Source organism: Schistocerca gregaria, chromosome 6 (genome assembly GCF_023897955.1).
Source record: "Schistocerca gregaria isolate iqSchGreg1 chromosome 6, iqSchGreg1.2, whole genome shotgun sequence".
NCBI lineage: Eukaryota > Metazoa > Arthropoda > Insecta > Orthoptera > Acrididae > Schistocerca > Schistocerca gregaria.
Genome location: NC_064925.1, coordinates 339,582,799 through 339,606,779, shown reverse-complemented (window position 1 = coordinate 339,606,779; position 23,981 = coordinate 339,582,799). Strand labels below are relative to the sequence as shown.

Below are 23,981 nucleotides of genomic sequence, written 5' to 3'. Positions count from 1 at the left end.
TCTTGCTACATGACACTAAATACCATCCAGCGCGTCTTCGACTGGTGCATACCTGAGCTGCAACGCTGTTCGCTGCTCTTGTTTGAGACTGAACAAAAGGGGATTCTCCCACTGGTTTAAAGCTACCTCTACCCAACGAACAGAGTTTATGCTGGCACAGTTCCGAGACGGGCAATCTACAGCCAGGCTGTCTTTTCCTGCTCACTCCATTTTTGCTGTCGTCAAGTTAGGTTCTTAGAAAAAAGAACAATTGCTGTCTACTGTCTGTTGCACTGCTGCTCTCAAGCTGTTTTGCTTGCATCTACCACATGTGCCAAGGGGACGTCCAGTCTTGGCTGTCTCAGCGTTGTTGCCTGTGCTAGAAGTCTCTTGAGGTCTTGGAAATCTGTTTCGGTACCTGCAGTGTTCTTGCTGTGAGCGGCTCTTGGATGGCAACTATGTGAGGTAGGTACCTTCAATAACAGTTCAGCATGCCTAAGAATCTGTAAAGTCTCTTATAAATTTTGGGGAGAAGCATCTGTCATACTACTTTGATCCACTCTGGCAATTGTGACAATCGTACTGGTGAGACCAAGTATCCCAGGAATTTAACCCTGCATTTTCCCAGTACATTTATTGATTATTATGCCATATTCTTGTAAGCGGTTGAAAATCTGTTGCAGATATGCCGCAGACCAAATTGCATAAAATGGTACTCGTACAAACCAAATGGTGTGGTCGCTACTGTTTGCTCAATGTCAGCTGGTGCCATGGGAATTTATGAATATGCTTTGGCATGGACTGTTACACTGAAAATTTTTTTGTTACTGATAGTGATGCTAAAATCAGTTTCATTTGATACAGGATAATGGTCTGGAATTGTGCTTCTGTTAAGCACTCTACAATCTCCATATATTTTTCATATATTATCCTTTTTACAAACCATATGGATTGGTAAAGCCCACTGACTAATCATCCTGGTCGGAATACCTGCTTTGAACAGTTTGTCGAACTCTGCTTGTGCTGCAAGTAATTTCTCTCAATGCGGATACCACAAAGCCGAATGCAACGAACTGAACTTGTGTCATGTGGATGTGATGTGAGTACTGTGTTAGCATTCTAGGATGTCACAAAAGGTTTAGGTGAGTACTGAAAAGTCTAGAAGTATAGTATGAAAATGTGACTTCCCTGGTGACGCCAAGCGTTTTTCTACCGCACAAGACACATTATAATGCCTGGAGATCTTCTTATGTGACACACCTGTGCAGCTCGTGTAGTTGCAGGAAAGGAACTGATTCAGTATACCCCGGCATGGATGATGCAAGGACGTAACCAGGATTCTGTCAAAGGAGAGGTTCAAATTATTAAAGAGGACCTTAAAAAAGCTCAGGTTTTTCATTGCATTCTGAAACTACATTAATTTATTTAAAAATTTTATGTACATAATTTGATTTCAGGAAGCCTTCATACAAACGGTATTTGGTCTAAAACATTAAGCAGAAAAAGCTTTACTTAAAAAATATAACATAATAAGAAAAACCCAAAAGGACGTCGTTATCAGGGAAAGAAAACTGGCGTTCGACGGATCAGAGCGTCGAATGTCAGATCCCTTAATCAGGCAGTTAGGTTAGAAAATTTCAAAAGGGAAATGGATAGGTTAAAGTTAGATATAGTGGATATTAGTGAAGTTCGGTGGCAGGAGGATCAAGACTTTTGGTCAGGTGAGTACAGGGTTATTAATACAAAATCAAATAGGGATAATGCAGGAGTAGGTTTAATAATGAATAAAAAAATAGGAGTGCAGGTAAGCTACTACAAATAGCATAGTGAGAGCATTATTGTGGCCAAGATAGACACGAAACCCACGGCTACTACAGTAGTACAAGTTTATATGCCAACTATCTCTGCAGATGATGAAGAAATTGATGATATGTATGATGAGATAAAGGAAATTATTCAGGTAGTGAAGGGAGACGAAAATTTAATAGTCATAGGTGACTGGAATTCAACAGCAGGAAAAGGAAGAGAAAGAAACGTAGTAGATCAATATGGATTGGGGCTAAGAGATGAAAGAGGAAGCTGCCTGGTAGGATTATGCACAGAGCATAACTTAATCATAGCTAATACTTGGTTTAAGGATCTTGAAAGAAGGTTGTATACATGGAAGAACCCTGGAGATACTAAAAGGTTTCATATAGATTATATAATGGTAAGACAGAGATGCAGGAACCAGGTTTTAAATTGTATGACATTTCCAGGGGCAGGTGTGGCCTCTGACCACAATCTATTGATTATGAACTGTAGATTAAAACTGAATAAACTGCAAAAAGGTGGGGATTTAAGGAGATGGGACCTGGATAAACTGAAAGACCCAGAGGTTGTAGAGAGTTTCAGGGAGAGCGTGAGGGAACAATTGACAGGAATGGGGAAAAGAAATACAGTAAAAGAATAATGGGTAGCTTTGAGGGATGAAGTAGTCAAGGCAGCAGATAACCAAGTAGGTAAAAAGACGAGGACTACTAGAAATCCTGGGGTAACAGAAGAAATATTGAATTTAATTGATGAAAGGAGAAAACATAAAAAATGCAGTAAATGAAGCAGGCAAAAAGGAATACAAACGTCTCAAAAATGAGATCGACAGGAAGTGCAAAATGGCTAAGCAGGGAAGGCTAGAGGACAAATGTAAGGATGTAGAGGCTTATCTCACAAGTGATAAGATAGATAGTGCTCCCTGCCGCCGTTGGATAAGCAGCTGCAGCAGCAAGTCGTATAACCCTAGCTTACTTATTTGTTAGATAGTTTAATTAATTTCTTTGCGTGTTTTTGGGTACTTGCATTGTTTAATTCATATATTTCGGACGTATTATAGTATTTGAGGGTTGTAGCATCGCGCCTTAGTACCTGAATAGTGCAAATTCGCGTAGTCGTCTGTCTTCTGTTTTTGTTGTGAACGGCCAGTGTCGGTTGGCCAGTCAGTGTGCTCCCTGCCGCCGTTGGATAAGCAGCTGCAGCAGCAAGTCGTATAACCCTAGCTTACTTATTTGTTAGATAGTTTAATTAATTTCTTTGCGTGTTTTTGGGTACTTGCATTGTTTAATTCATATATTTCGGGCGTATTATAGTATTTGACAGTTGTAGCATCGCGCTTTAGTGTTTACTTGGTAGATTCTTATTTAAATTGCGTGTGAGTTTCGTATAGGAGGTGCAATTTCGAGTTTTAGTTAGTGTAATCGTAAATTCAGGAGATTGTAGAGCAGTCGTTAGGCATTTGTACAGGTTAGTTGATACATTCTTTGCGTGTTTCGCTTGCGTTATCTAGGCACGGACTCGTGTTTCAGTAACTGTTGTTCAACATCGATTAGAATGGACAGGGACTGCGATTGCTGTGTTCGGATGAGGGCTGACTTGGCATCCCTTCGCTCACAGCTGCAATCGGCGCTGACTTCGGTCGTGCAGCTTGAGGCTGTTGCCAATGGGCACCACTGTGGGGAGCCGGACTTGGGTATCAGGGGGATGTCAACCTCGTCCCGTCTGTCCCCAAATCGGTCTGCCGCTGTGGTTGCCCCGGTTGCTGCCCGCAGTGGGGCTGAGCCCTCGCCTGTGGTTGATTGGGAGGTCGTTCCAAGACGTGGCAGGCAGCGAAAGGCGTCCCCGGAGGCTGATCAGAAAGCCTCTCCGGTGCGTCTGACAAACCGGTTTCAGGCACTGTCTCTGGCTGAGCCAGATGCAGCTGCCTGCCCTGTTTCAGAGGATCCATCTCAGCCTTCAAGGTCCGGGCAATCGCAGAGGGTGGGCTTACTGGTAGTTGGGAGCTCCAATGTTAGGCGCGTAATGGGGCCCCTTAGGGATACGGCGGCTAAGGAGGGGAAGAAATCCAGTGTGCACTCCGTGTGCATTCCGGGAGGAGTCATTCCTGATGTGCAAAGGGTCCTTCCGGATGCCATGGACAGCACAGGGTGCAGCCAGCTGCAGGTGGTGGCACATGTCGACACTAATGACGTGTGTCGCTTTGGATCTGAGGAAATTCTCTCTGGATTCCAGCGGCTATCTGACTTGGTGAAGGCTGACGGTCTTGCTTACGAGATGAAGGCAGAGCTCACCATCTGCAGCATCGTTGACAGAACCGACTGCGGACCTTTGGTGCAGAGCCGGGTGGAGGGTCTGAATCAGAGGCTCAGACGGTTTAGCGACCGTGTTGACTGCAGATTCCTTGACTTGCGCCATAGGGTGGTGGAGTTTCGGGTTCCGCTGAATAGGTCAAGAGTTCACTACACTCAGCTGGCGGCTACACGGGTAGCGGAGGCTGTGTGGCGTGGACTGGGCGGTTTTTTAGGTTAGAAGGCCTCGGGAAAGTATGGGGTGGGCTGCAATGTCAAAGGGTGCATGGCAATTACAGGACGTGCTTGGATCAAGGAACAGTCGGAATTATAGTTGTAAATTGTTGTAGTTGCGCTGGAAAAGTCCCTGAGCTTCAAGCGCTAATAGAAAGCACAGAAGCTGAAATCGTTATAGGTACCGAAAGCTGGCTAAAGCCTGAAATAAGTTCTGCAGAAATTTTTGCGAAGTCTCAGACGGTGTTCAGGAAAGATAGATTAGGCAGAATTGGTGGTGGAGTGTTTGTGTCTGTCAGTAGTGGTTTATCTTGTAGTGAAGTCGAAGTAGATACTCCGTGCGAATTGGTATGGGTGGAGGTTATACTTAACAGCCGAATTAAGTTAATAATTGGCTCCTTCTACCGACCCCCAGACTCCGATGACACAGTTGCGGAACAGTTCAGAGAAAGTTTGAGTCTCATAACAAATAAATACCCCACTCATACGGTTATAGTTGGTGGAGACTTCAACCTACCCTCGGTATGTTGGCCAAAATACTTGTTCAAAACCGGTGGTAGGCAGAAAACGTCTTCCGAGATTGTCCTAAATGCTTTCTCCGAAAATTATTTCGAGCAGTTAGTCCACGAACCCACGCGAATTGTAAATGGTTGCGAAAACACACTTGACCTCTTAGCCACAAACAATCCAGAGCTGATAGAGAGCATCATGACTGATACAGGGATTAGTGATCACAAGGTCGTTGTAGCTAGGCTCAATACCATTTCTTCCAAACCCATCAGAAACAAACGCAAAATAATTTTATTTTAAAAAGCGGATAAAGTGCCACTAGAAGCCTTCCTAAAAGACAATTTCCATTCCTTCCGAACTGACTATGCCAATGTAGACGAGATGTGGCTCAAATTCAAAGATATAGTAGCAACAGCAATTGAGATATTCATACCTCATAAATTGGTAAGAGATGGAACGGATCCCCCGTGGTACACAAAAAAGGTCCGAACGCTGTTGCAGAGGCAACGGAAAAAGCATGCGAATTTCAGAAGAACGCGAAATCCCGTAGATGGGCTAAAATTTACAGGCGATCGAAATTTGGCATGTTTTTCGATGCGAGATGCCTTTAATAGGTTCCACAACGAAACATTGTCTCGAAATTTGGTAGAAAATCCGAAGAAATTCTGGTCGTATGTAAAGTACACAAGCGGCAAGACGCAGTCAATACCTTCGCTGCGCAGTGCCGATGGTACTGTTACCGACGACTGTGCCGCTAAAGCGGAGTTATTGAACGCAAGTTTTCCGAAATTCCTTCACCAGGGAAGACGAATGGAATATTCCAGAATTTGAAACACGAACATCTGCTAGCATGAGTTTCTTAGAAGTAGATACCTTAGGGGTTGCGAAGCAACTAAAATCGCTTGATACGGGCAAATCTTCAGGTCCAGATTGTATACCGATTAGGTTCCTTTCAGATTACGCTGATACTATAGCTCCCTACTTAGCACTCATATACAACTGCTCGCTCACCGATAGATCTGTACCTACAGATTGGAAAATTACGCAGGTCGCACCGGTGTTCAAGAAGGGTAGTAGCTCTAATCCATTTAACTACAGACCTATATCATTGACGTCGGTTTGCAGTAGGGTTTTGGAGCATATACTGTATTCAAACATTATGAATCACCTCGAAGGGAACGATCTATTGACACGTAATCAGCATGGCTTCAGAAAACATCGCTCTTGTGCAACGAAACTAGCTCTTTATTCGCACGAAGTAATGGCCGCTATCTACAGGGGGTCTGAAGTTGATTCCGTATTTCTAGATTTCCGGAAAGCATTTGACACAGTTCCTCACAAGCGACTTCTAATCAAGCTGCGGAGCTATGGGGTATCGTCTCAGTTGTGCGACTGGATTCGTGATTTCCTGTCAGGAAGGTCGCAGTTCGTAGTAATAGACGGCAAATCATCGAGTACAACTGAAGTGATATCAGGTGTTCCCCAGGGAGGCGTCCTGGGACCTCTGCTGTTCCTGATCTACACTCCTGGAAATTGAAATAATAACACCGTGAATTCATTGTCCCAGGAAGGGGAAACTTTATTGACACATTCCTGGGGTCAGATACATTACAAGATCACACTGACAGAACCACAGGCACATAGACACAGGCAACAGAGCATGCACAATGTCGGCACTAGTACAGTGTATATCAGCCTTTCGCTGCAATGCAGGCTGCTATTCTCCCATGGAGACGATCGTAGAGATGCTGGATGTAGTCCTGTGGAACGGCTTGCCATGCCATTTCCACCTGGCGCCTCAGTTGGACCAGCGTTCGTGCTGGACGTGCAGACCGCGTGAGACGACGCTTCATCCAGTCCCAAACATGCTCAATGGGGGACAGATCCGTACATCTTGCTGGCCAGGGTAGTTGACTTACACCTTCTAGAGCACGTTGGGTGGCATGGGATACATGCGGATGTGCATTGTCCTGTTGGAACAGCAAGTTCCCTTGCCGGTCTAGGAATGGTAGAACGATGGGTTCGATGACGGTTTGGATGTACCGTGCACTATTCAGTGTCCCCTCGACGATCACCAGAGGTGTACGGCCAATGTAGGAGATCGCTCCCCACACCATGATGCTGGGTCTTGGCCCTGTATGCCTCGGTCGTATGCAGTCCTGATTGTGGGGCTCACCTGCACGGCGCCAAACACGCATACGACCATCATTGGCACCAAGGCAGAAGCGACTCTCATCGCTGAAGACGACATGTCTCCATTCGTCCCTCCATTCACGCCTGTCGCGACACCACTGGAGGCGGGCTGCACGATGTTGGGGCGTGAGCGGAAGACAGCATAACGGTGTGCGGGACCGTAGCCCAGCTTCATGGAGACGGTTGCGAATGGTCCTCGCCGATACCCCAGGAGCAACAGTGTCCCTAATTTGCTGGGAAGTGGCGGTGCGGTCCCCTACGGCACTGCGTAGCATCCTACGGTCTTGGCGTGCATCCGTGCGTCGCTGCGGTCCGGTCCCAGGTCGACGGGCACGTGCACCTTCCGCCGACCACTGGCGACAACATCGATGTACTGCGGAGACCTCACGCCCCACGTGTTGAGCAATTCGGCGGTACGTCCACCCGAGCTCCAGCATGCCCACTATACGCCCTCGCTCAAAGTCCGTCAACTGCACATACGGTTCACGTCCACGCTGTCGCGGCATGCTACCAGTGTTAAAGACTGCGATGGAGCTCCGTATGCCACGGCAAACTGGCTGACACTGACGGCGGCGGTGCACAAATGCTGCGCAGCTAGCGCCATTCGACGGCCAACACCGCGGTTCCTGGTGTGTCCGCTGTGCCGTGTGTGTGATCATTGCTTGTACAGCCCTCTCGCAGTGTCCGGAGCAAGTATGGTGGGTCTGACACACCGGTGTCAATGTGTTCTTTTTTCCATTTCCAGGAGTGAATATAAATGACCTGGGTGACAATCTGAGCAGTTCTCTTAGATTGTTCGCAGATGATGCTGTAATTTACCGTCTAGTAAGGTCATCCGAAGACCAGTATCAGTTGCAAAGCGATTTAGAAAAGATTGCTGTATGGTGTGTCAGGTGGCAGTTGACGCTAAATAACGAAAAGTGTGAGACGGTCCACATGAGTTCCAAAAGAAATGCATTGGAATTCGATTACTCGATAAATAGTACAATTCTCAAGACTGTCAATTCAACTAAGTACCAGGGTGTTAAAATTACGAACAACTTCAGTTGGAAGGACCACATAGATAATATTGCCGGGAAGGCGAGCCAAAGGTTGCGTTTCATTGGCAGGACACTTAGAAGATGCAACAAGTCCACTAAAGAGACAGCTTACACTACACTCGTTCGTCCTCTGTTAGAATATTGGTGCGCGGTGTGGGATCCTTACCAGGTGGGATTGACGGAGGACATCGAAAGGGTGCAAAAAAGGGCAGCTCGTTTTGTATTATCACGTTATAGGGGAGAGAGTGTGGCAGATATGATACACGAGTTGGGATGGAAGTCATTACAGCATAGACGTTTTTCGTCGCGGCGAGACCTTTTTACGAAATTTCAGTCACCAACTTTCTCTTCCGAATGCGAAAATATTTTGTTGAGCCCAACCTACATAGGTAGGAATGATCATCAAAATAAAATAAGAGAAATCAGAGCTCGAACAGAAAGGTTTAGGTGTTCGTTTTTCCCGCTCGCTGTTCGGGAGTGGAATAGCAGAGAGATAGTATGATTGTGGTTCGATGAATCCTCTGCCAAGCACTTAAATGTGAATTGCAGAGTAGTCATGTAGATGTATATGTACAGGAAAATTAAAGAGACCTTTGGAGAAAAAGAGAAGCACTTGCATGAATATCAAGAGCTCAGGTGGAAACCCAGTTATAAGTAAAGAGGGGAAAGCAGAAAGGTTGAAGGAGTATATAGAGGGTCCATACAAGGGCGATGTACTCGAGGACAATATAATGGAAATGGTAGAGGGAGTAGATGAAGGTGAAATGGGAGATATGATACTGCGTGAAGAGTTTGACAGAGCACTGAAAGACCTGAGTCTAAACAAGGCCCCGGAGTAGACAAGATTCCATTAGAACTACTGACAGCCTTGGGAGAACCAGGCCTAACAAAACTCCACCATCTGGTGAGCAAGATGTATGAGACAGGCGAAATACCCTCAGACTTCAGGAAGAATATAATAATTCCAATCCCAAAGAAAGCAGGCGTTGACAGATGTGAAAATTACCGAACTTTCAATTTAAGAAGTCACAGCTGCAAAATACTAACACAAATTCTTTACAGACGTATGGAATAACTGGTAGAAACCGACCTTGGGAAATGTTGGAAAACATGAGGCAATAATGACCCTACGACTTATCTTAGAAGAAAGATTAAGGAAAGGCAAACCTACATTTCTAGCATTTGTAGACTTAGAGAAAGCTTTTGACAATATTGACTGGAATACTATCTTTCAAATTCTGAAGGTGGCAGGGGTAAAATACAGGGAGCGAAAGGCTATTTACAATTTGTATAGAAAGCAGATGGCAGTTGTAAGAGTCGAGGGACATGAAAGGGAAGGAGTGGTTGGGAAGGGAGTGAGACAGGGTTGTATATTGAGCAAGCAGTAAAGGAAACAAAAGAAAAGTTCGGAGTAGGCACTAAAATCCATGGAGAAGAAGTAAAAACTTTGAGGTTCGCCGATGTCATTGTAATTCTGTCAGAGACAGCATAGGACTTGGAAGAGCAATTGAACGGAACAGACAGTGTCTTGAAACGAGGGTATAAGATGAACATCAACAAAAGCAAAACGAGGATAATGGAATGTAGTCGAATTAAATTGGGTGATGCTGAGGGCATTAGATTAGGAAATGAGACACTTAAAGTAGTGGAATTTTGCTATTTGGGAAGCAAAATAACTGATGATGGTCAAAGTAGAGAGGATATAAAATGTAGACTGGCAATGGCAAGGAAAGCGTTTCTGAAGAAGAGAGACTTGTTAACATCGAGTATTGATTTAAGTGTCAGGAAGTCGTTTCTGAAAGTATTTGTATGGAGTGTAGCCATGTATGGAAGTGAAACATGGACGATAAATAATTTGGACAAGAAGAGAATATAAGCTTTCGAAATGTGGTGCTACAGAAGAATGCTGAAGATTAGATGGGAAGATCACATAAGTAATGAGGAGGTGTTCAATAGAATTGGAGAGAAGAGGAGTTTGTGGCACACCGTGACTGGAAGGAGGGATCGGTTGGTAGGACATGTTCTGAGACATCAAGGGATCACCAATTTAGTACTGGAGGGCAGCGTGGGTGGTAAAAATTATAGAGGGAGACCAAGAGATGAATACACTACGCAGATTCAGAAGGATGGAGGTTGCAGTAGGTACCGGGAGATGAAGAAGCTTGCACAGGATAGAGTAGTATAGAAAGCTGCATGAAACCAGTCTCAGGACTGAAGACCACAAGAACAACAACAGTCTTAGATGCCATAAAATTCTCTAGGATGTATGACATACATTGTCTTTATATGGCCGTTTGTTTACAAGTATGCTAGAGCTGTGTTCCAAGGATATTATGAATAGACAAGTCACACAAGAATATCTTTCTTGTAGTAAAATTTGAAGACATGATATGTTGCAGTTCCACATGTGAGCCATCACTATGAATAAAAATGTAGTACAAAATGACCATCGCTAGCTACCTTCCAATGTAAATATGGCCTTCAGTCTCAAGGTTCTGCAAAGATGCTTGCCTTCGATGCACCTGGTTTCATTTAAGCATAGAGTCTGCATCTTTATGGGAAATGGGATCTGTCAGGAGAGAAAGGATTTTAGAAGGAATTGCCTCTGGCCTCTAGTAGGGGTCTAATCTACGCATTTGCCTAAAATAAAAATGGGAAACCACAGTACACCATATCCATTGTTGTTGGTGGATGTATTAGAACCATCTCGCCAGGTATTGCTAGCTCAACACCTCAAGGTGCAGAGCGATCCTGTTTTGTGGAGAATGTGACAAACTTGTTATTGTAGAGTAAATCTGTGAGAGGTACTGCATGAGGAAAAGACTGTGTGCTCTTCATAGTTTTGACAAATACCGACACAGTGAGCGCCTGTCGGCACTGCAGCTGGTCAGTGGATTCCAGGTCATAACAAAAGCATTGACATTTCGATCGAGGAAGTTTTACTTAAGCTTGAGATGTGTAACTGAGGTAAGTCTGTAAACATCCCTTCAAAATCCTTTTCAGCGTCATGATTGCACCTGAGAAAAGCAAAAACGAAAAGCTTGATTATATGCAAGTGAATTATAACATCTTACGGAAACTTTCAGAAGAAACAGCTACAGCGAGAAACTAATAGGAAGAGCTTTGAGGAACAATAAGAAGAGAGGAGGGGAGAGACTAGAAGAGGACTACACAAGAGGTTGTGCATTCCTCCCATATGCGGGACCACCAACGGCGAAGATCGCAAAAATCCTTAAGAAGCACCAAGTGAAGATCGTCTTTCACACAGCAAAGAAAATCAACGATATTCTTGGATCGAGCATAGACCCACTAGGACTAATGACACTGGGTGTTTATAGATTTGGATGCGAATGTAAAATGCAGTACATAGGGCAGACGCAATGTTGCATTACACAGCGCCGTATGGAACATATAACAAACGTGCGTCTTGGACAGGTTGACAAGTCTGCAGTGGCAGATCACAACATCAACCAAAAGCATACCTTCGAATTGGAAGAAACAAAGAAGTTATGCAGCTCCAGCGGATTTTGGGATTCAGTGATAAAAGAAGAGATTCGTCTGCACGAAAATTTAATTAATCGAGACAGTGGTTACCATCTCAGTTCATCTTAGGGTCCTGCAATTAGGAAAATTCAGCAAGAACGCTCGGGTCCGAAAGGGGACTGCGGCCGGCACTGATATGAACAGACACCGTCAATCGACGCCCACAAGCGCTCCCCCCCCCCCCCCCCCCCCCCCAACTAGCTACCTACGCTGTCGCTTCCCAGCATGCCTGAACGAAGTGGAAAGGGAGGCAAAGCAGCAGCCCTGCTGCAGTTGCTGGGCCTCATGCTCGGCACATCAGAATATGCGGGATGCAAGAAGAAGAAGACAACGGAACGGCAGGAGCAGTACTTTCTCTTCCAGAAACTTGACCACATTGCCAAGTACTGCCAGAACCCAAAGGCATGCCTTTGGTGTGCGCAAGCACACGATTCGCCCTACTGTACGAAGAAGGACGCCACACGCGGCTGCGCCAACCGTGGCAGTGCTCACTCAGCGAATTACCAAGGCTGCAGTTATATCAAGAACTGGAGTCGTGGTGTGAAGAGGAGATGGAGACGCAAGACCACCAAGAAGGCGGATACAACGGCGGCCGCTGCGTCCTCGCCACCCCCCGCCCTCGGCGGATCCGGGCTGGTCGATGACGTGGCTGTTCCACCTGATGCAGTCAGCGATGCGTGAGCCAGGGTCCGCGTCCCCGCCGAAGGAAAAATTGCTGCCCTGAAAGCCGCAATGGAGGAAGAGACAGCGGCACTCCAAGCCGAACTGGCGGAGGTTCAGCATCGGGTGCACAGTCTCCGTGATGCACTTGCCAGCCAGCACCACCAAGCACAGAAGGACGCCGACACACAGACTGCCGCCTCTATGGAGCCTGTAGCAATACAGGAAGCCATGGGGATGGTAACATAAGACGCCGCCGTACAGATAGCTGTTACGGCGAAGACCAAGGCAACCTAGGTCATTACAGAGAAGTCTCCATGCCCCCACTCCAAGATGCAGACGCAGAAGTTAGTGTTCGTTCGTTTTCTCACTCTCAGGTCTTTCAAGACGAGCACGCAAGCAAAGAACAAGGTGCGAGGACTGCTGAAATCGCTGAAGCTGCGAGCTAGGAGGGCGTGCCACGTCCCGAAGTGTCACAAGCAGACACATCCAAGAAGAAGAAGGACAAGAAGAAGTACCCATCATCATCGCCACATCATCAACCAATCGCCCTGTTAGTCGTTGACTGGCAGTCCTAGGCGTCAACAGGGCCAATCAAGTAAAGGCCCCTGTTTCTGACGGCCAATCACCAGTCTACCAAACCACGCACAACCATCCCAGTTATTCCTAAACACCCCAGCAAACTTTCAATCCATCTAAGTGGAGTAAATATCTAATAACAACAGACTCCTCCTTATCTTCCTCAAGAAGAAGAATTCAAGTGCGAAGAGAGAGAGCATCCCAACACTTCCCCTGAAGATGATGTATATGCAATCCATTGAAATGTTGCGACTAGAAGACGACGCCACTCAGCTGATAACCCGTGAAGATTTCATAGCGAAGGTTGGTTATGTTATCCAGCGAATGTTTGCACAACGTTTGATATGTGTTGTGTTGATAGTGGTCGAGATAATAGTAAGAAAACCAAATGAACTAAACATGTAAATCTATTTATTTTATTTTGATAATATTTCACTGGGAATTATTGAGTGTGATAACGAAAGATAAATGGATCATTTGTCTTAGTTGTAATGTTTTCAACTACCAATAAGTAAACTACACTCCTGGAAATGGAAAAAAGAACACATTGACACCGGTGTGTCAGACCCACCATACTTGCTCCGGACACTGCGAGAGGGCTGTACAAGCAATGATCACACGCACGGCACAGCGGACACACCAGGAACCGCGGTGTTGGCCGTCGAATGGCGCTAGCTGCGCAGCATTTGTGCACCGCCGCCGTCAGTGTCAGTCAGTTTGCCGTGGCATACGGAGCTCCATCGCAGTCTTTAACACTGGTAGCATGCCGCGACAGCGTGGACGTGAACCGTATGTGCAGTTGACGGACTTTGAGCGAGGGCGTATAGTGGGCATGCGGGAGGCCGGGTGGACGTACCGCCGAATTGCTCAACACGTGGGGCGTGAGGTCTCCACAGTACATCGAAGTTGTCGCCAGTGGTCGGCGGAAGGTGCACGTGCCTGTCGACCTGGGACTGGACCGCATCGTCGCACGGATGCACGCCAAGACCGTAGGATCCTACGCAGTGCCATAGGGGACCGCACCGCCACTTCCCAGCAAATTAGGGACACTGTTGCTCCTGGGGTATCGGCGAGGACCATTCGCAATCGTCTTCATGAAGCTGGGCTACGGTCCCACACACCGTTATGCTGTCTTCCGCTCACGCCCCAACATCGTGCAGCCCGCCTCCAGTGGTGTCGCGACAGGCGTGAATAGAGGGACGAATGGAGACATGTCGTCTTCAGCGATGAGAGTCGCTTCTGCCTTGGTGCCAATGATGGTCATATGCGTGTTTGGCGCCGTGCAGGTGAGCGCCACAATCAGGACTGCATACGACCGAGGCACACAGGGCCAACACCCGGCATCATGGTGTGGGTAGCGATCTCCTACATTGGCCGTACACCTCTGGTGATCGTCGAGGGGACGCTGAATAGTGCACGGTACATCCAAACCGTCATCAAACCCATCGTTCTACCATTCCTAGACCGGCAAGGGAACTTGCTGTTCCAACAGGACAATGCACGTCCGCATTTATCCCGTGCCACCCAACGTGCTCTAGAAGATGTAAGTCAACTACCCTGGCCAGCAAGATCTCCGGATCTGTCCCCCATTGAGCATGTTTGGGACTGGATGAAGCGTCGTCTCACGCGGTCTGCACGTCCAGCACGAACGCTGGTCCAACTGAGGCGCCAGGTGGAAATGGCATGGCAAGCCGTTCCACAGGACTACATCCAGCATCTCTACGATCGTCTCCATGGGAGAATAGCAGCCTGCATTGCTGCGAAAGGTGGATATACACAGTAGTAGTGCCGACATTGTGCATGCTCTGTTGCCTGTGTCTATGTGCCTGTGGTTCTGTCAGTGTGATCATGTGATGTATCTGACCCCAGGAATGTGTCAATAAAGTTTCCCCTTCCTGGGACAATGAATTCACGGTGTTCTTATTTCAATTTATAGGAGTGTAGTTATATAAACTAGTTAACTATTGTTAACATCTAATCGTTTTCTCTTATTTGAACCATATATGTATAAAACTATGTGTGTGTTTTGGCTTAAAAGTCAGGGTAGTTTTTCGGTTTTCGGCATTTCGCATATCATCAATTGCATAAGAGCTAAATGAGGCAATTTAAAGATGTTTTCGTGGTTAAACATTGTGTTTAAATGTTACATTGAAAAAATTTAAAAACTGTATGTCATAGAAAATTGGTATGTTTAAGTGTACAAAAAGAAGTTTTACTAAATATGCACCATGAGACATTAAATATGCCATTTTGATCGTATGCCATATCTCTCCCAGATTGACCATACATTAAAACTTCCTGGCATATTAAAACTGTGTGCCCAACCGAGACTCGAACTCAGGACCTTTGCCTTTCGCGGCAAGTGCTCTACGATCTGAGCTACCGAAGCACGACTCACGCCTGGTACTCACAGCTTTACTTCTGCCAGTTTCTCGTCTTCTACCTTCCAAACTTTACAGAAGCTCTCCTGCGAACCTTGCAGAACTAGCACTCCCAAAAGAAAGGATATAGCGGAGACATGGCTTAGCCACAGCCTGGGGGATGTTTCCGGAATGAGATTTTCACTCTGCAGCGGAGTGTGCGCTGATATGAAACTTCCTGGCAGATTGAAACTGTGTGCCCGACCGAGACTCGAACTCGGGACCTTTGCCTTTCGGGGGCAAGTGCTGTACCATCTGAGCTACCGAAGCACAACTCACGCCCGGTACTCACAGCTTTACTTCTAGAATGAGATTTTCACTCTGCAGCGGAGTGTGCGCTGATATGAAACTTCCTGGCAGATTAGAACTGTGTGCCCGACCAAGACTCGAACTTGGGACCTTTGCCTTTCGCGGGCAAGTGCTCTACCAACTGAGCTACCGAAGCACGACTCACGTCCGGTAATCACAGCTTTACTTCTGCCCGCGAAAGGCAAAGGTCCCGAGTTCGAGTCTCGGTCGGGCACACAGTTTTAATCTGCAAGGAAGCTTCAGCTTTACTTCTGCCAGTATCTCGTCTTCTACCTTCCAAACTTTACAGAAGCTCTCCTGCAAACCTCGCAGAACTAGCACTCTTGAAAGAAAGGATATATACATTGTTTACAAATAAAATAAAATGCATCACAGTAAAAGATGGAATTCTGGTAATGCATTTTAAGATGTAATTGTTTCAAGAATTCGTGGCTTCAGTTATTACAATATTACAGGAGTGAAAATATATTTTGTACTAAAGCAGGTGACTGTTTAGCATGCAGCCAGCTTGAACAAATTCAAGCTGTTTGCAGAAAAAAATCTTTTAGAAACGAACGAATTATAGATCATGTAAATGTAAATATATTTTATGCACTGAGTTTAGTTTAATGTTAATTGCAATTATATTTCCCACTATGCTGCCTTGCTAACTATTGAAATATTTCAGCGTCTAAGTTCTATCAGTCTCCAAATATCGACATGAGTGTTAACAATAAACCACTACAGATGGGTAATTAGGCTACTATAGTAGTGCATACATTCTTTAAATTTATCATAACGCTAGTGGACAAATCAAAGTTGGTTCTTCTTCTTTCTTGTTACAAACTTATACAAAATTGGAAACTATCAGAACAGCACACAGAACAAAAATTATAAAAAGCAGCACCAATATTAAATTAAACTGCAAGTAAGAACTGAAATGATTAACAAAACAAAAACTGAGCTCAGATAATGCCAACATTATGTAATAGTTGATCTTGGTTAAAAGTAGGGATAGGCGAAAGCCAATAGTGCTATCAATAGTTTAAATCTATCGATAGTCTTGTTGCATAACGATAATGGGTATCCCTTATTCGTCATACGACTGAAAATCAAAATACAAGGGGCGATCAAAAAGTTTCCTTTGGTAGGCCACACAACCCAAAATCTGTATGTCACCCACTCAAAATGGCCGTGGGTATTTAGGAAAACATCCTAGTGATGTACCAAATTGAAGATAGCTGTTCGGTAAAACAATCGTATCCTGCTACATGAAGAAGTTCGTAAACGGCTTCTGCATTTGCTTGTCCAACAGGAATTGTCAACCATGCAAGGCCTTTTTATAAGGGTTAGATTAGATTAGATTAGTTTTCGTTCCATAGATCCTTGTTGAGGAGATCCTCGTGGGTGTGGAACATGTCACCTTTATTTTTTTAAATTTTTTAATACTAATAGTATAAATATATACAACACACCATTTTTCAATTAAAAAATTCGTCTATGGAGTAGAAGGAGGGTGCCACTAGTAAGTCCTTCAGGCTCCTTTTAAACTGATCTCTATTTGTAACTAAATTTTTTATGTTTGCTGGCAAATTATTGAAGATGAGTGTTCCTGAGTAGTGGACCCCTTTTTGAACTAAAGTAAGTGCTTTTAAGTCCTTGTGCAGATCATTTTTGTTCCTGGTATTGTATGTATGAACTGAGCTGTTTGTTGGAAAAAGAGATATATTATTTAGGACAAATTTCATTAAGGAGTAAATATACTGAGAGGCAGTAGTTAGTATACCCAGTTCTTTGAAGAGGTTTCTACAAGACGTCTGTGAGTTTACTCCACAAATAATACGTATTACACGCTTTTGGACTCTGAAAACTTTTGTTTGACTTGAAGAGTTACCCCAAAATATTATACCATATGACATTATGGAATGAAAGTAAGCAAAGTATGCAAGCTTTTTCACTTTTATGTCGCCTATGTCTGCTAACAATCGAATTACAAATACAGATTTGTTAAGGCGTTTCTGCAGTTCTGTAGTGTGCTCCTCCCAACTGAATTTATTATCAAGTTGTAATTCCAGGAATTTAAGACTGTCAACCTCTTCTATCTGCTCTTCTTCGTACTTTATGCATATGCTGGGTGGAAAGCTCTTACAGGTTCTGAATTGCATATAGTGAGTCTTGTGGAGACAGCAGGACAATAGGATGGGTGCCCAATGTCTCCCTCTAGAGCATCCTAAATTCTTCTTTAAGATTCCCCTTTGGTTAGGTCCATTGATGACACGGTAGTGGCGTGGGGCATATACGTGCGGTAGACCACTGGCATGTCGCAGTGTTTTAGCTGTAATGCCAAAAGCACAGTATGAGGTATCTGTTCTGTGGCTATTGATACTAATCGAAGCTCGATTATGTTGGCCATAAGCCGATAATAACGTAAAAGGTCCGATCTGGGTATGTGATCAGGAACATCTGCTATCACAAAAGTCCCTATTGGGTGGAAGCTTGAACATAGGTGTAGAGTTAATCTTTCTTTGTCGTAGGTAGCGATCCTCGAATTAAGGCTGCAGTAAGTAAATGTTTCATTGCTGCAGTCAGTGTTACACTGACACCTCTTGGTCAGACACCAACGTCCAAACCCATATCGATAAGGAATTAGTCACCTGATGTTATTCAATCTGTATATTGAGCAAGCAGTAAAGGAAACGAAAGAAAAATTCGGAGTAGGTATTAAAATTTATGGAGAAGAAATAACAACTTTGAGGTTCGCCGATGACATTGTAATTCTGTCAGAGACAGCAAAGGACTTGGAAGAGCAGTTGAATGGAACGGACAGTGTCTTGAAAGGAGGGTATAAGATGAACATCAACAAAAGCAAAACGAGGATAATGGAATGTAGTCAAATTAAATCAGGTGATGCTGAGGGAATTAGATTAGGAAGTGAGACACTTAAAGTAGTAAAGGAGTTTTGCTATTTAGGGAGTAAAATAACTGATGATGGTCAAAGTAGAGGGGGTATAAAATGTAGACTGGCAATGGCAAGGAAAGCCTTTCTGAAGAAGAGAAATTTGTTAACATCGAGTATAGATTTAAGTGTCAGTAAGTCGTTTCTAAAAGCATTTGTATGGAGTGTAGCCATGTATGGAAGTGAAGCGTAGACGGTCAATAGTTCAGATAAGAAGAGAATATAAGCTTTCGAAATGTGGTGCTACAGAAGAATGCCGAAGATTAGATGGGAAGATCACATAAGTAATGAGGAGGTATTTAATAGAATTGGGGAGAAGAGGAGTTTGTGGCACAACGTGACTGGATGAAGGGATTGGTTGGTAGGACATGTTCTGAGGCATCAAGGGATCACCGATTTAGTACTGGAGGGCAGCGTGGAGGGTAAAAATTGTAGAGGGAGACCAAGAGATGAATACACTAAGCAGATTCAGAAGGATGTAGGTTGCAGTAGGTACTGGAAGATGAAGAAATTTGCACAGGATATAGTAGCATGGAGAGCTGCATCAAACCAGTCTCAGGACTGAAGACCACAACAACAAGTGTTCGTATTAAAATTTTCCACATCACCACTACATTGTACTCCCTCCCTTGCATATTTACATCTATCATACCATTTTGTGTCAAATTGAAGGTCACGGATTGTGATCAAGGGCCAAATGGTAAGTCTTGTTCCATTTCGATTCCCATGTCCAGTGTTTGTGTCAACATATCCATCGTTTTCAACGATGTATTTCCCTGTTATCCTTTGCTTTTTTTTTCTTTTCAGGGCCACCATTCTGGCAACGCTAACTTGTTCTAGCGTACACAATAAATACCGTCCAGTTTTCGACAACTCGCTTTATTCCAAGAAGCATAGCAAAAGGCAACGTAGATAAAAGTAAACATCAAGAAAGCAAGGATGTTCAAACATATGCTGTAATTTGGTATTTATTTCATTTTTTCTACGTGAAAGAAATAATTCTACCAGTTTACACCAATGTAACTTTTTACGCACAATGTAGCTAGGCCTCGAAATGATGAAGCTCGTGAGACTTCATTAACATCGGTAGCTGAAGCTGTTTGTGAAATATTTCAATTTTCCTTCAAATCACCATATCGTACTGTCCTGATTGCTTTCAAGCAATTAAATAGCTTTCAGAAAACTAGGCTTCACGCTGGTTAAATTGATACCTCATTTATTCATTTACGACCCTTCATTTGGCTATCAAATACTGAACAAAACTCATTTTGTAATTTTTTAGGAGCCTTGTTATCGCCCCGATCAAACATTCCACCAACAAAGATATATTTTATCATTGAAACACCCTTCATCAAATTTTATTTGAAATTAGTGTACAATAGATCAGATATCTTCACACACACACACACACACACACACACACACACTAAAGAACCCCTACTTTTGTTGCAAAAGTTCAACTGCGCTTTACACAAACCTCATATCATTTATGCTTTATTAGTGCTTTCTGTTATGTCTCTTTTCTGGTAAAGGTCCACATGCACTCCACTGACTCAACAAAGTTGCTAATTCGATAGTTTGTTGAATTGTCTACTTAATTTCGTCCCGCACTCATACAATCGCAACGAAGGCATAAAAATGAGCTAGCGCCGCGAAGTGCTGTGACGATACGTTTCAGCTGGCATGAAACAATGTTTCTTCTGCTACCGACACAACCACTAGGCACGCCCAGGTATTTTCTTCTACAAAGCACAACTGTAGCAAATGTCCTCCATTGTTGGAAAAAATATCGCAATGTTAGTGTATGCATGGGTTAAAGAATTGTTAAGTTACAAACTGCACAGTTTTCCACAAAAAAGAGAAATCTAGAGCCTGTGCAGATTTCCTACGCTCGTCATGTTCAAAACAAGGCATATCTTCGCCCCTGATATGTAGCTTTCTTGTGCTGTAATGGTGACGCTGAGGTTGACAACGTATCAGGGGCGTGGAAGCAGTGTTTAAGACTTATTATTTAAGATTTGCACCTACAATGAACTGTGAGTATCTTGCTCTACGAAGAAACGTTTGAGCTGTGTGTTTTCTTTCATCTTATTGTGTTTATATTTTCATTTTATCAGATATTGGGGAAGAATTGTGTTAAAGAAAGTGAACACCATTCCAAAGAAATAATGCTTACCTTCAGCGCCTGTAAGTTATACAGTTTTCCGTACAGTTTGTGATGTGTTGACAGTCGGACAGAAGTGTGTAGGTCACGAGAGACTTATTGCTTGTGATAAATGTTTCTTATATTGCGTTTTGATTTTTACGATCCAGAGAAACTTCAAAGTTAGTCACTGTGAGAACATATTTTAGTCCATTCAGTGATGGAAGTGGAAGGGCATTCAAAACTGTTCGATGGCGAGCAGACTGAAATAATTATCAGGCTTTTTAAAGACAGAAATGTGAAACATTTATATTTGCATATATTATTTGCAATAATTCGTCTTACTTGATGTAACGGAAGGAATGCTCAATAAATGCACTCATTCGTTTTTAAAATCCGGTTTTCATTTCATGGACAGGTTCTTCGTCTGTGATTGTTTACATGCTTTATAGTTGTAGTAAGTTACATCATTTGTAGAGAATTGTTAATGTGGCAGTGACTGAAAATGCATTTAATATCTGTTATGTGTTTTCAGTTAGATAAGTTGAGGAAAGTTGTGATTGATAATTTTTTAGTATGGTAGTTTGATGAATAATCTAAGTTACAAACTAAAGAGAAATGCATGAGAAAGGAGTATAGCAATAGACTTAGAAGATGTTCAGTTCGTGATTTGTCACTTTCTGCTTAAATTTGCCATGAATTCATGAACAGACCACATACAGTAATGAGATCAAGTATGTGAGTATCAATGAGAGCAATTTTTAAAGTGGCGAGTACTTTGAAAAATTGAAATGTGAATAATGACAACAGTATTGAGATTATGTTAATGATTCTGAGATAAAAGGAAAAAAACTGTACAGAACATACTTAAATTTAATAGAAGGTCTTTGAACAAGGGATCTATATTGATGTAGGTATCCTAATAGCCCTATTACTTTTAAAGGTAACAGGTTGATCTGATAAAGACTGATTTACAAAGGAAATAAAACACATGTCACACAATAAAGGAAAAAATCCTGAAATGCACCCCTTTTTCCAAATTGTTTATTCCAGTAATCATATTCATTGATTGTGTATATGTTACATGTAGGAGAACTTTCACGGATGTCCCAGGAGTCATTGTGTACATTAATAGCAGACGAGAAAATCATCAAATTTTAATTTGTACACTGTGTTGCTGCTTCCTTGGCTAATTTAAATAACTGCTGTTTCGGTACTATTTGTAGCTTAACATTTATCTCATTTCATTGGTATTTATCAAAGAAAATAGTTGTAGTATTTGTAGTAGTCCCCATGTCGGTATGTGCGTAGTCCTGTTTACTAATATTATTGTTCACCGTACTACTTTGCAGTGAACCCTTATTTTCAGAGTAAATCTCAGAACTTTTCAGTCCTTGAATCTAGACGTACAGATAAAGAGTGGGTGAAATTGTATGTTCTTAATTTTCTTTGGAATTCGTAGGGATTTCAAATTTCTTGCTTCCTGTTGGATGGGACCTTGTTGAATATCTTTGTGTTCCAGCAAATACATCCACTTTGAATCGTACACAAGGAAGCAAAGTCTACATGAAAAGGATTTTTTTGTGTCTTGTAACTACCGATCGCAGTTCAGCTGGAAATGATTTTTTATTGGAAGCAACATATACCAACAAGGAGTAAATGTCTGGAGAAATGAATTTCAGAATTCCAATATCCTTAAAAAAGAGATATGTGTGGTGAAGAGCCCTTTTTAATTATCCTGGTATTTTTAAACTCAGTTCCCAGTACATTTACTGCTTAATGGTTTTTGTTGTTTGCAATAAAAAATCAGTTTCTAATCAATTGTGATCTATACATTTACTAGACACAAAAAATAATTTTCATTTATATTTTGCTACCATGTCTAGGTTTCAGAGTGGGTTATGTACGCTTGTTCATAGGCACATTTCACATCTAAGCAAATTGAGAAATTAAGATTTCTCAACAAGTCAATATAAATTTGAAACATGTCGATTTTTCTACTCTTTTTACAAGTTATCTGAGTATCTATACACCAACATTAAAAATTGCTTTTAGCTACATGGCAGGTAGCAGTTTTTGTCATAAAGCTGCATGACAATTAGGCCTAATAATGTATTGTAAGCAGGATTGTGTGTTGTCATAAATAAGTAACCATTTGCTTTGAAAATTTAGACCATGAGATAAATATTAGGGTACCAATGGGAGGTAAACAGCAACTCTTTTCAAAGTTGCAGCTTTTGTTCTTGTTGTTGTTATCGTCTCCTACTTTCCAAACTTCACAGAAGCTCTCCTGCAAAACTCTGCAGAACTTCATTCTTGATGCCTTTCCAGGGGATACTGGGACAAATGTAGGGGAAACAAGTGCTGACTCTTTCTCAAAAAGCAAGCAGCACTCTGTAATCGATATTGTATTCACATTATCTATTGCAGTGCTGTGACATGTTGTATTGTTCAGTAGCTAAGGTTGGAAACCTTCCATATTGGCCCAGCACAATCCGACTTGCAGTAATTCCTTCAGTCCCAGAAAAGGACCAGATAATTTAGTTTGGGTAGCAAGTAGCATAAGCTTGGATACAATTAAGCAATGTGATGATAATTTATTTCTAATTCGGAGCACAGATTACGTTTTAACTATTTGCTTTTATTTTTTTAACGTGTACTTTGACTTTTTCAACATCACTGAAGGTTCTCCTTGTTTAATTGGATCTGCTGAACACAGTGAATGGTTGAATATATGAACGAAATGCTAATCTGTCTCTGTGTGGACATAGTGTGTTTCTTTAGATTTTCCTTTCTATACATTTCATAAACATTGCTGTAAAGGAAAAAAAAATTAAAAAAGTTTTGATGCTATATCAAAATACAAAAACATAGCATCTTCTGCCCACAACTTAATGTCAGTGTTGCACAGAAGGTGACTTAAGTATGCAACCATTAAAATGTTTGACCACCTCCCTTTTGACTTATAGTTCCAGTATGTAACAGAAGTTTTAAAAACAAATGGAAATATCTCCTGTCTGACAAATACACCTACTCCTGGCATGAATTTCTGAACAGATAGTACCAGTACTGGATTAAGAGGAGAAAATTGTAGCACCTAAGCTTTTCATCTTAATTAAGACAGTAAAAGCATGGTTTTTTCTGAAAGTACTTCTGACCAAACAGAGATTCTGGTAGTTGGTCTCAAAGTTTTTTGGTAATCGTTCCTTTTGCATTCTTTCGGTGATATTTCCATAGAAACTTTCATTCGATAAAACACATTCCTTATATATAACTGAGAAGTGAAATATCAATTTTCATACTTTTAGCTTCAAGATATCGTTAATATAACAAAACATT

General features: G+C 42.8%; 1 protein-coding gene across 10 annotated transcripts in view; it reads left to right on the top strand.

Annotated features, from left to right (window-relative positions):
- The window catches only part of LOC126278599 (gastrula zinc finger protein XlCGF57.1-like), a 486,383-nt gene that overhangs the window by 345,759 nt on the left and 116,643 nt on the right, over positions 1 to 23,981 (top strand). For 2 of the 10 annotated variants that reach the window (XM_049978829.1, XM_049978822.1), the window contains exon 1: positions 20,695 to 20,824. The exons of 1 other annotated variant lie outside the window; for it this stretch is intronic. The gene's annotated coding sequence lies outside the window, so the exon portion shown is untranslated. 7 more of the 10 variants (XM_049978823.1, XM_049978821.1, XM_049978826.1 and 4 more) reach the window with 6 other exon arrangements.